Here is a 13,551-nt window from a genome sequence, read left to right on the forward strand (position 1 = left end):
GGTAATGATATGTTGCCTTCCGTGTTTTAAAGACAAGGAGAGAAAGTGAGGGGGGTGTCATCACACTGCTGCTCACAAGCTCCAGTGGCTTCCCACCACACTTAGGATGGGGTCCCAAGTCCTTAGTGTGGCTTGCCAAGCCCCACAAGATCTGTCCTTGTAGCACATTTTATTATTCTTTATAGCACTTGTCACTGTCTGACGTACATAATGGCCACTCATTTGTTTTCTCTCCTTCCCCAACTAAGCCACAAACTCCATGAGAGCCAGGAGTTGAGGTCACTGTTGTATCCCCAGTACTAAGTACAGTGCCAGGCACAAGGGGGAAACTCCAGAAATATTTATGGTAGGAAAAGAGAGAACAAAACCAGCCCAGCAGAAATTGGGTTTTTTGTTGTTGTTTTGTGGACAAACTTTGGTAGCTGAATAAATCCACAACCCCCCTCCTTTCTCTTACTTAAAGCGTGGGTGATTATCAACCTTGTTTTAAATGAGAAAGACCAGGGCCCCGTGAGGGTGAATGATCGGCATCCGGTCACCTGCTTTCTTCCCAGTCTGTTTAGAAAAGGATTCTCTGCTTTCTTTGGCTGTGAACACTCCCAAGGCCTCTGGCCCCCTTGTCTTTCTGCTGATACAGCCCCCCAGCTGCAACCCAGTGAACTGGGCCCCAGGATCCTCACAGAGCAAAGTCTGGGGTTCCTTCCACCTCAGACAGATTCACTCAGACCCAAAGGGGATCCGAACACACTTCATTTGGCACTAAAAACGCAGAGTTTTCCAGGTGTTTTCAAGTTTTATTAGTGTGTGGCAGATGCTTTTATGCTCATTGGCATTTGTTAGAACCCTTACCAGATGGTGATGGACAGTGACCCTGGTCACTGAGGACAAGGAGCAGGGAACTGAGAATAAGCCCCATCCGGAACTGTGGTTGTTCAGCCTGGAAGGGGAGGCAGGAAGGGCTGATCAGCTGTCCGGTTACTCAGTCATTCATTCACCACCTCTTTATCTAGTTTCTTCTGTGCACCAGGGACTGGGCTCAGTACTGGAGATATGGTGGCCGTCCAGAAAGCCATGCTCCTCCCCTCAGGGCCAGTGCCTATCTATGGAGAGAGATGCATTTCAGACAACAATGTATTCATTGTACTTGAAGAGTAACAGCTACAAAGTGTTGGATTCCCAAGGGGAAGGGGAGGGAAATCCCAACTCACCAGGTCTCGGGATGACGCGGGCCCACAGACACAGAAGACCGAACTTGATGCAAACGCAAGAGGTTTATTGAGCGGAGCTCCGGGTCGACTCGTGTCCCTCGCAGGAGACAGAGGGGTCGACCCCGAGCCTTAGGGGGCAAGTTCTTTTATAGGATTTGGGAGCATAAAGCGGGAAAAGGTTGGCGCGGTTTTACATGATTGGTTAATTCAAAACATTCAGACAGTTACATTTTATGGCGCGAATTGCTACGGCGCGAAACAGCTATCAAGGTGCACACACATGTCCCCACCTGGCCCCCCTCCACCCTGACCCTCCCAAACTTATCCCTCTGTAGCACTCCCTTGTTCTCAATTTTCTCTGAACAGTTTAGGGTGAGTCTTCCGCGAACAGAGTCAGTTAGGATCGATAGACTCTATTCATAGAAGACTCGCCCCAACTGCCCCTTAAGGTGTTAACATATTAAATTTTTAACATAATTTACATCCTTCATTCCCCACTTCTTCTTTTGTCCCTAGTTCTAATCTTAGAACTTAGTTTTCGGTGTCTGCTATTAGTGGCTCATTGCGTGGGAGAGCTTGGTAATGGCGTTGGAGCATCATAGCATGCACTGCATTGACTCTTTTTCTTATGAAAGTAGTGATTCTATTGAAAACACACGGTCCAAAAACCAAAAGTAGAAAAAGAATTAACAAAGGCCCTGCTAGGGAGGATAGTAAGGATGTCACCCAGGGGGACTTAGCGAACCAGGATTCAAACCAGCTTTGTTGGGCCTCCCTGCTTCGCTGCCTCATGTCCAATCTCTTCTTTAATTTTTGCATTGAATCTCGGACCACCCCTGTGTGGTCTGCATAGAAACAACAGTCTTCTCTAAGAGCTGCACAGAGTCCTCCCTCTCTTAAAAACAGCAGATCTAATCCTCTTCTATTCTGGAGCACTACTTCAGACAGGGAGGTGAGGGACTCTTCTAATTTAGAGATGGACTGTTCTAAAGTCCTGAGGTCTTCATCTATAGCATTGCTCAAGGCAGTTAATCCCCTTTCTCCTGTGACTAAGGCCGTAGTGCCAGTCCCTACGCCCGCGGCAACTCCCAGTCCCAGGAGTACAGCCAGGGTGAGGGATACTGGTTCTCTTTTCCATAATCTGGATCTCTGGTCAAATTCATCCTCGAAACTATTGGCAGTATGATAATAAATTCTAGGCACCAACTGCACAAGCACGCAAAAATCTTGTGACGAATTGAATACGCTAGTTGAGATGCAGGGGGTTAGGCCCGTGGTGCAGGCCCACCACCTATTGGGTCCTGGTACCAAAAAATGACCAGGAGTAGTCGGAAGGCTGACTTCAATCTTATTACATAGAGCCTGGTAGCCTGGGGGAATTTTTCCTAAGCATAGTCCTGAACCGGTTCCCGACACATCCGTTAGGGTTAGCCGCCCTTCTTTGCCCCAAAGACAAGTCGTGTGGTCTGGGGTGTTATTATAGACCCCCATGGTGGCAATTCCTTCATAATAAGGGGGGCTGACCGCTAGGCATAGCCAGCATGATTCAGTCATTTCAGGGTTGGAATCATTCAAGGCGTAGTAAGCTCCCCATACTAAGTTAAACAGTCTGTGCCATCTTTGCTCAGTAGGTACTGCGGGAGGTGGCGTAGATGGTGGTCGCAGAGCAGATCTGGTGACCATATCTACGGCCCCATTTAGGGTTATGGATTTTACCTGGGGGGGTTTGGGGCTATTTAACCCTATCGGTCTGCTGGCGGGGGATTTTTGGGGCAGAGGGGACCTCTGATCGGCTAGGATCCCGTTTGGCCCTATTGGTCTGCTGGCGGGGGGTTCTATTTTTAATCTAATAGAGAAGGTCAGGCCATCATCGTACCGTTCTTTGTACAATCTTATTCCCCATGAATGACCATTCCCGATCCAGGTTTTAATTGTTTTTCCCTTCCCTGTGAACTGAATGGTTAAGGGGTGGCACCAGGTATTGCATTCTGAGCCCCGACTCATCTGGTGGCTATAATTTGCTCTAACCCTGATTAAATCCCAAGAAGAGGAGGGTTCCCAATAAGTAGTCCCACTGGTTTCACATCCCCAGTTTTTACAGTAGAAGTCTTCTTTGCCCCCGCACCAGGAGTCAATTGAACGAGGTCTGTGGTGACCGGGGCACACGTAAAAAGGGGTATGCCTTTAGTTTACCCTTGCGAAGGGGGGAGTGGCATCCTCCGGCTTGTTTTGCCCCCCCTCGTCGACCCATGAAATCCCAGTCGGGGGTTCCTATAGCCAGTTTACAAAGGTCAGGGTGTAAGTCTGGCCACCATGTCCAAGGGGAAACAGTTTTTTGGATTGACCAGGTTATATCTCCTACCTGGGAGACGACTTGCCACGTGAGCAGTTGAGGAGCGTGGGGGTTAGGATTGGACGGTCTGTCTGCCGTCCCCACGACGCAAACGCAGCTTAAGAGGGTTATCAGTCTTTTCCACCTTCCAAAGATCTGCTGCATTCTGGGGTGCCTTCTTCACGTGTGTGGCGTGAACCCAAGAAGTTATACCGTCCACTTTAACTGTTGTAGGCGTAGTGAGGAGCACCACGTAGGGCCCTTTCCAGCGTGGTTCTAGCGACCCCGTCCGATGTCGTCTCACAAGGACAGAGTCCCCAACCTGGAACTGGTGCGGTATGAGCAGGTCACCCGGCTGGTAGGCTTCCTTTAGTTGGCTCCAGATGTCGCGCCTGACAGCTTCGAGTGCTTTCAAGCGGGCTAACAAGGGTATAGAGGGTATAATGTCAGGGTCATGTATCCCTATTTGTGCCAAAGGGGGAGGGGTCCCATAGAGGATTTCAAAGGGTGTAAGTTTTAAGGGTCCCTGTGGGGTGTTCCGGACGCGGAACAGGGCGAAGGGCAGGAGGGCTGTCCAGTCACTACCGCCGGTCTCCATAGACAATTTAGTTAGGGTCTCTTTAATTGTTCTATTCATCCTCTCTACCTGGCCTGAACTCTGGGGTCTATAAGCACAATGTAATTTCCAATTGACCCCCAGTTGACTGGCCAGTCCCTAACTTACCTGGGCAACGAATGCAGGACCGTTGTCAGATCCAATTACTGGGATCCCGAATCTCGGGAGGATTTCTTCCAATATCTTCTTGGCTACTACAGAGGCAGTCTCTTTTCGGGTGGGGAAAGCCTCTACCCATCCCGAGAAGGTATCTACAAATACTAGAAGATATTTATTTCCATACCGGGCCGGTTTGATTTCAGTAAAGTCTATCTCCCAAAAGGTTTCAGGCCTATCTCCCCGGAGTCTATGTCCAGTGCGGTATTTGGTAACTGCAGCATTTGTGAGAGCGCAAGCTCTACAATCCTTATAAATTTCCTCAGCCGCCTTTCTCAAGTCTGGCTCCTGGTACGGGGAGGCCTCAATAATTTTAATTAGTTTCTGAGGGCTCAAGTGGGTTAGCCGGTGTAGATGTGATAGATATTCTCGCCCTTCTGCAACGGAAAGGACTTTCTCTTCTTTAGTTAGTTCCCCACCGGAGACAGTTTTGTTGACCTTAGCTCCCTGGAGAGTCAGGACCATAGGTCCTAGTGCCACCCGCTTGGCTTCCAAATCTGCTAAGCGGTTCCCTTGAGCTATGGGGTCGGTGCCTTTCTGATGACCTGGGCAATGGATGATTGCCACCTTTTTAGGCAAATGTATAGCCTCTAGGAGGCCTAGAATCTCTTTTTTATTTTTGATATCTTTTCCGGCCGAGGTAAGCAGCCCTCTTTGTTTATAAATAGCCCCATGAACATGGGCAGTAGCAAAGGCATACCTGCTGTCCGTGTATATATTCACAGTCTTATTTTCAGCTAACCTTAATGCCTGTGTCAGGGCGATAAGCTCAGCCTTTTGTGCAGAAGTCCCTTCCGGCAAGCTGCTTGCCCACAGAGTCTTTTTCCCGTCTACCACAGCAGCCCCAGCCATCCTCTTACCTTCTGCCATAAAGCTGCTGCCGTCGGTGTACCAATTAGGGGCCCCAGCCCATGGCTCATCCGGCAGATCGGGTCGGGTCCCCGTTTCTGATGCCAAGATGTCGCCGCATTGGTGAACAGGTATTTCATCATCTGCTTCGGGCAGTAGTGTGGCCGGGTTTAAGATGGCCGGTGGGGCGAAGGTAATTCTCTCAGTTAGGAGCAGACTTTGGTAGTGAGTCATCCGTGCGTTAGTCATCCATCGATCTGGAGGCTGTCTGATAATGCTTTCTAAGGCATGGGGGGCTACTACGGTTATCTGTTGGCCCAGAGTTAACTTATTTGCATCTTTTACCAGCTGGGCGGTGGCCGCGATCGCCCTTAAGCAGGAGGGCCATCCACTGGCTACCGGGTCCAGTTTTTTTGATAGATATGCGACTGGGCGCTTCCAGGGCCCAAGGGCTTGAGTTAGGACTCCCCGGGCGATTCCCTTTCTTTCATCTACATACAAGGTGAAGGGCTTAGTCAAATCTGGTAGGGCCAACGCGGGCGCCTCTAATAATGCCCGTTTTAGAGTCTCAAAAGCCTTTTGGTGCCCTGGAGTCCAGACAAAGTCCCCGCTCTCCTTAGTCAATGGGTACAGTGGAGCAGCCAGAGTGGCGAACCCAGGGATCCATAATCGGCAGAAGCCGGCTGTCCCCAAGAACTCTCTTACCTGGCGAGCGGAGGTTGGGGCCGGGATCTGGATCACAGTCTTTTTCCGTGCGTCGGTCAGCCACCTGTGGCCGTCCTTTAGTGTGTAGCCTAAATAGACTACTTTTTCCTGGCACAGCTGTGCCTTCTTCCTCGACGCCCGGTACCCCAACTCACCCAACTCGGCCAGGAGGCGCTTGGTCCCTTCTTCACAGTCTTCCGGGGTCTCCGCCGCCAACAGTAGATCATCTACATACTGTAAAAGAGTCACTTGAGGGTTTTTAACCCTATAGTCAGTCAAATCCCTGTGGAGGGCCTCATCGAACAGGGTGGGGGAGTTTTTAAACCCTTGAGGCAGTCTTGTCCAAGTCAGTTGTCCAGCGACCCCCATGTCAGGGTCGCGCCACTCGAAAGCAAAAAGTAATTGGCTCTTTGGGTGCAGCCGCAGACAGAAGAATGCATCTTTCAGGTCCAGGACAGTATACCATTTCCGTGATGGGGGGAGGGAGCTGAGTAGGTTATATGGGTTTGGCACAGTAGGGTGTAAGTCCTGCACTCTCTTGTTCACTTCCCTCAAATCCTGGACCGGCCTATAATCAGCAGTTCCAGGCTTTTTTTACAGGCAGGAGAGGGGTGTTCCAAGGAGACCGGCAAGGAACCAGGCATTCCCTTGCCCAGTGTCCTCTCTCCTTACAATAGGCACATTGGTCCTTGTCTTAGGGCTGTCGTCTGCGCGAGCCTGGTCGTGGGGCGTTGCCCAGGTTCCCTGACTGCCTATGATCTGGCCCTGTCGCCTTTATCACTGCGGCCAGTATTTTGGTCAGTTTCTTCTCTTGTCTCCTATCTCTCTTATCTTCCCTCTCTTCAGCCTCCCTTCTCTCTCTCTCTCGCTTTTCCTCCTCACTCTCTCTTTTATGATACACCTTTTCAGCCTCCTTTACCACGTCCCGCAAGTCGTAGTCCTGCAGCCCCTCTAGCCTTTGTAATCTCCTTTTTATATCTGGGGCAGACTGTCCAATAAAGGCCATAATGACAGAGGCCTTTTGCCCTTCCGAGGATGGGTCGAAGGGCGTATACCTGCGGTAAGCCTCCATCAATCGTTCTAGGAAAACGGAGGGAGGTTCAGTGGGCCCCTGCTGGATCTCTCTTACCTTAGCCAAATTGGTGGGCCGCCTTGCGGCCCCTCGGAGACCCGCCACTAGAGCCCGGCGATAAACGGACAGCGCCTCCCTACCTTCAGCCGTGTTATAGTCCCAATTGGGCCGGTTGTGCGGAAACCCTTCTTCCGCTTCCGCTATCGTTGCCGGCTGCCCGTTGGTGCCTCGGATATTCTTTCTTGCTTCCTGTGTGATTCTTTCTCTCTCCTCCGTGGTAAAGAGTGCCTGTAAGAGCTGTTGACAATCATCCCAAGTGGGCTGATGGGAAAACATTAGGGACTCTATCAGGGCAGTTAATCCGGCGGGGTTTTCTGAAAAGGGGGGATGGTTATTTTTCCAGTTATACAGGTCTGAGGAAGAGAAAGGCCAGTACTGGAGGGGTGACAGCTGGTTGGGCCCCGCAGGAGCTCCATACTCTCTTAGCGGGAGCGCCACCGTGGTATCAGGCCCGTCCGGAGTGGCTCCGCGGCGGCTTCGGGTTCCAGCGGAGGGACCCGAGCCAGTCGCCCTCCGTCCTGATTGCGATCCTGGAGCGGGGGAGGGGTAAGGAGGAGGCGAGAAAGGGGGCCATTCGGGAGGAGGCTCAATCTCAGGGTAGACCCCGGGGTGGGGGGGGGGGGGGCGAAGGGGTCTCCGACTCCGCTGTTCGAGTTGATTTCGATTTTTGCCGTGTCTCCGCATCCTGCAGCGCCAGGACTCGGGGGCTTAGTTTTTCTGCTTTTACCCATGGCTTAACCCACGGGAGTGGGTTCTGCACCAGATCCTGCCACACTGTAATATATGGTCGTTGGTCAGGATGGGACCCCGGTCTCTCCTGGAAAACAATAGCCCTCACCGCGAGGATAACAGTTAGATTAAACGTCCCCTCAGGGGGCCAACCCACATTGAGGGAGGGCCACTCAGAGGTGCAAAAAGTCTGCCAACGCCCTTTTTTTATTTCTACCGCCAATTCGTGCGCTCTCGCTCTCACTTCAGTCCAGTGGTCTAAGGTCAAAGAGAGGGGGGTCGTCATAGTCTGTCCCATCCCGTCAAATGAGGTCCACGTAACGAACAAAAACAGAACAATGAACATCAAAAACACAGCAAGACAAAAACAACTTTGCCCGGTTGGTGTCTGTACAAGCCAACCGAAGGCGGTTTCAGACGGGAGGGGTTTTCGTGTCCTCCCTGGGAAAAAGAGTGCCGTTTCTTTTTCTACCTGAAAGGGGGTAGTCAGGCTTTCCTGACTCCCCTTGTCCCTTGGGGCGTCCCCCAGGGTTGCAGCCTGCAGTTCCCAGCACGTCTGCCACTGCAGCCGCTCGGTCCTCACGGGCCGAAGCGGCGGCTGCCCGATACTGAAACCAAAACAATAAAACAATACTTTGCGGCGCCGCACACACTCACACACTCAGTCACTCAGGCCTACCTCCAAGGGGTCTTCGGAGTCTGGGGTTACCGCGTGGATCCCGGACGAGCCCCCAAATGTTGGATTCCCAAGGGGAAGGGGAGGGAAATCCCAACTCACCAGGTCTCGGGATGACGCGGGCCCACAGACACAGAAGACCGAACTTGATGCAAACGCAAGAGGTTTATTGAGCGGAGCTCCGGGTCGACTCGTGTCCCTCGCAGGAGACAGAGGGGTCGACCCCGAGCCTTAGGGGGCAAGTTCTTTTATAGGATTTGGGAGCATAAAGCGGGAAAAGGTTGGCGCGGTTTTACATGATTGGTTAATTCAAAACATTCAGACAGTTACATTTTATGGCGCGAATTGCTACGGCGCGAAACAGCTATCAAGGTGCACACACATGTCCCCACCTGGCCCCCCTCCACCCCGACCCTCCCAAACTTATCCCTCTGTAGCACTCCCTTGTTCTCAATTTTCTCTGAACAGTTTAGGGTGAGTCTTCCGCGAACAGAGTCAGTTAGGATCGATAGACTCTATTCATAGAAGACTCGCCCCAACTGCCCCTTAAGGTGTTAACATATTAAATTTTTAACATAATTTACATCCTTCAAAAGAACAAGCTGCTCTGGCAGCACAGAGCTGGGGAACCTACCCCAGTCTTAATACTCAGGCAAAGGTTCCCTATGCAAGGACAAGAACAGAGGAGCAGGAGTTACCCATGGGGTGGGAGTGGGGTGGGGAATTTCGGCAAAGGGAACAGCCTGTCTCGTGGCCCTGCAGCAGGTGGGAGAGGTCAGAGAAGGTCGGTGGAGAGGTTGAGGTAGGGAGGGGAGCAGAGGAGGAGAAGCCCAGGATAACAAGAAGAGGCTGGAGAAGTGGGGAGGAGGGACCAGATTGTGCGTGTGGGCCCATTGCAGGGAGTCCAGGCAGGTGACAGTGAGCGAGTGGGGACTAGAGTGAGAGTAGTGAAGAGGAAGAGGAATGGACATGTTCAGGGGTATGACATGGACTCAGTATGGAGGATGATAAAGCAGCAAGGGCGAAAGATGACTCAGTAAAGATTTCTTGAGCTCCCTCTCTAGGCAGGCCTGTGCTGCTATCTTTTAAATTTTATTTATTTTTTTTTTCCCCCAAAGCCCCAGTAGATAGTTGTATGTCATAGCTGCACATCCTTCTAGTTGCTGTATGTGGGACGCGGCCTCAGCATGGCCAGAGAAGCGGTGCGTCGGTGCGCGCCTGGGATCCGAACCCGGGCGGCCAGCAGCTAAGCGCGCGCACTTAACCGCTAAGCCACGGGGCCGGCCCCTGTGCTGCTATCTGAGTGCACAGTGGTGCACAGATAGACACAGCATCCGGATGAGGAAGAGTCTCAGCAGCCTGATATCATCCACTAGGCAGTTTACAAGACAGCAAACCCTGAAAACGAAGCAGAATTGTGGGGAAGAGAAATTTGGGATGTTGTATTTGAGAGGCCGTTTGAGACCTCCCAATGGAGACATTGAGAAGGGAGTTGGTTAAACAGGTCAGGAACTCGGGGGGGAGGGAGGGAGGTCCATGTGGTGATACAAATGCAGGCATCATGGGAGTCAGGACGGTCCTTGAAGCCAGAGGAGCGAGTAAGACCCCTGTTGTTACATAAAGCTTATGACCACTGGCTTGTTTCACATCTCAACAGACTTTAGAGAACAGGATTGAGACGTTTATAAGAAATTATTATTTAACACACTAGTGTATTTACTCACCACAGAAAATGATTCAGCCTAAGGCTAACTGGTCCTCTATGCTATTCCAGGGGGGTAAATGCTTAGAGTACAAAGATACTCTACCTGTCTGGTGGTTCCAGGACATGGGCCCCAGTGACAGCAGCAGGTCAAGCTTTCAGCAATGAGTTTACCTTGGGAGGTTGGTAAAATCTGCAAACACTGTCTGGAGAACATTCACTGGAAAAGATGCTTTCCAGTCCATCATAAGTATATGTATGTTATGTATGGCCTTTGTCTATGGGCTTTAAAGAATCCTAACTGTTAAAGTAATTCAGTAAGAAAGAAAAACTAGAGTGATGATAATTCCTTTATTTTTTTAGTTCATCTAAACGTTGAACAGTACACTGAGTGTTACTGTGTCTTCCAAAGGCCGTGATATTAGTGGCACAGATCATCCATCATGTCTGCATAGTTTGCCACATTTCCTCCAATAAAGTGCAGAGGAGAGGAAATTGTATTGGCATCTGAATCCTGCTCCCAAACAGGAGAATTTCAAGAGCAGTGAATCAGCTAGTCACGTAACAATACCAAGTTCATTGTAGGGTGGGTCTCTTGACATTGGCTCCTTTTTTCCTACAAATCCGTGCTGCTTAGAAGATAACTTAGATCCTAACTTTATGCCTGCTGCGATATCTGCGAAAAAATCTGAGAGGACAGAACTTTATTTTCAAGGGAAAGGCAATGTTTACACCCAGGAGATCCTTTCTTCCAGGTTTCTGAGCTTTCCTGACTTCACCCAAAGATAGAGGCCATCGCAGCCCCCAGCAGGGCCACCTGTGGGATTGTATAGGTCATATACTGGATGACCTTTAGGACACTGTTCATGGACTAGGGTTTGCAGTGTGCAACCTGCATATCCATTTGCAAAGATCCCTTTCAAAAACCCCTGGTGAACTCTCCCCCATTTGGAGCAGCATCTGTACCCTCAGGAAGTGGGAAACCAAGATGAGAGGAAATAGAGGTAATGAGATGAGTAGAAGAGTGAGCATCGATTAGTTCTTGTGTTGAAACCCAAGTTAATGATTAATAGCTAGCTTATCAGTGCTTTAATTTATTAACCTTTTGTCTTCCTTGAAAAGGAAAATATGAATTGTCTTTAAAGAAGCTTCTTTTGTCAACAGTGGCTGCCATTTTAAGACAAAAAGTAGAAGAAATTGGACAAAGACATTCATTTTTTTTCCCTCCAAACTGTGTTAGGTGTAAATACATTGCTTATCTTAGAAAGAAAACTAATATAAAATAAGTGTATTTAAGTAAGCTCCTGCTAATAAGTCAAAGAACATATCTATAAATGATTTCCTATCAGAGATCTTTTATAGCCTTTGTTTTAACTTATTTTTTGAAAGTTTATGTAATTCTTGTTGTAGATGATATAATGAGAAAATGATAAAGCAGATTAGTACAATTGGCTGATATATTAACAGTTGTTTTTTTTTTTTTTTAATCTGCAATTATGAAATCTTCTCTGGAAAAATCCAAAATGACTTTATCCAAATTTTCAATAGTTTACTTTCGGCAACACGCACACGGTCACCGATGTCGAATGATTCCGAGAAGGGGAGAAAGGCTCCATTTGCTTGTCATTTTATTTACAGGATTTGTGTCTGCACAGTGGAGAAAAATGTTCTGTCTGCTTCGAAGATGGACATAGATTTCCAAGCCATTTGGCTCCAGAGATGGTGTAAATAGGAATGAATTTAATATACCTTTAAATCTCTGAAATAAGAGAACTCCAGCTGAGGTTTGGTCCAGGGCAAAGTCTGTTCTCGACACTGAAGAAAATCTATCACATTAATCCCAGCGGCTTAGAGTCCGAAGCTGCGTGAACAGAATGCTGGAGGATAGGAAGTGTGAGAAGAATGCTTTGAAAGAAACTTTAAAAACAAAATGACTCTTCAGAGAATACCAGGCCTTGTGTGGAATCATGTAACACTTAAGCAAAGATATAAATAATTATGCTTGAGAACATAGCTAATTAAAAATAACTCAATGCATAAGAGGAAAAGAAAACTATAGAATAACTTTTCTGCTCCAGTGTTAATGGGAGATGCCATATAATGAAATAGCAGGATTTTTTTTATTATTTCATTTCACACCGGCATAGAAGAGATGGAGAGGAAAATTATATTGCCAGAAAATGCCAGGGTAGATTTGCTAAAGATGTTATCATATACTGTATTTAAAACAAAAATCTAATTGCTGTCATTTATCATGCCTCTGGTTATTAAAACCGTGCTAATTTAAAGATTTTAATCATTTGCCACTTTTGCACATTTCATAGACGATACTATGAAAGTTTCTGATTTTGTCAGCCTTTGTATGATTTTTTTAGGAGCTCCTAAGTAAAATTAACATGCTTTAAACATATAATTGTATTTATATCCATAATAAAAATTCCTTGTTTTCCTTTTAGTTTGTTCAATGAAATATCTGGAACTGCTTTATAATTGCTGAGCCTGATGTGTGAGAGCAGAGACTGCTGAATCAATGTTAATTCCCTGTACACACATCTAGCCTTGTAAAGGGCAGGGTAGACCCCACCCTTCCTTTTGGATTGGAGAGAGGATTCTTTTAATGATGGGAGCAATTTGAAAGAAAAGATTCTACTGACTTGGGCATGAATATGCTCCTTGGTCTTGAGAAATCAGAGACTCATAAGACAGTCATTGAAGCAAGACTACTCTTCAAAAACAAGCATTCAATAGTACTCTCTCTGGCTGGTAGGGAAAGGTAGGGAGATAAGCTACGGCTCACACAGTGCAGAAGAAACTATCCCAGAATTAAAAATGGGCACTATCTGGGGGAAGGGTGGAGGGAAGAAAGAGTGTAGGGAGGGAAGGAGCCAGAGGCAAAATCATTTCTCTGCTGTGGGTGTGTGAGGCTTTGGGGAAATATAGCCCATTTCAACATAACACATGGGCTGCAGCAAATTGTCTCCACCCTGGGAGAAGCGTGGTGGTTTGATCTGGTTTTCATGCACCTCGGTAAGAGCAAATACAATCTTATATACTAAAGGATCCATGGGAGTAACATTATGATTTAATACTATGTGTATTTATTAAAATATAATATTATTTCAAAGCAAAACAAAAAATATATAAATTAGTTTCCTAAATCACAAGTCAGCCCCACTTCCAGACCACACCTATGACATCAATATGGTCGAAGATTCAAGTTCTAGAAGCCAGAGCTTTAACGGGCTTTGAAGTCCAACCCTTTGATCTGACAATTAAAATTAAACTGGCTTTAAGGTCACAGAGCCAGGACTAGACCCACAGCTTCTCAGCCCTAGTCTGTTCCTTGTTTCACCTCCTTCCCATCCTTTCTGAACCTGCTCCCTGAAAGCGCCTTCGGAGCGCTTTTTCTTCCCCAGCCCATACTAATGCGATGCTGTCTGCCTGAC

General features: G+C 48.2%; 1 protein-coding gene across 8 annotated transcripts in view; it reads left to right on the forward strand.

The window, feature by feature from the left end:
- FYN (FYN proto-oncogene, Src family tyrosine kinase) overlaps positions 1–13,551 on the forward strand; it is a 212,093-nt gene that overhangs the window by 184,899 nt on the left and 13,643 nt on the right. The gene's annotated exons all lie outside the window — the stretch shown is intronic.

This window comes from Diceros bicornis, chromosome 23 (assembly GCF_020826845.1).
Source record: "Diceros bicornis minor isolate mBicDic1 chromosome 23, mDicBic1.mat.cur, whole genome shotgun sequence".
Taxonomy (NCBI): domain Eukaryota; kingdom Metazoa; phylum Chordata; class Mammalia; order Perissodactyla; family Rhinocerotidae; genus Diceros; species Diceros bicornis.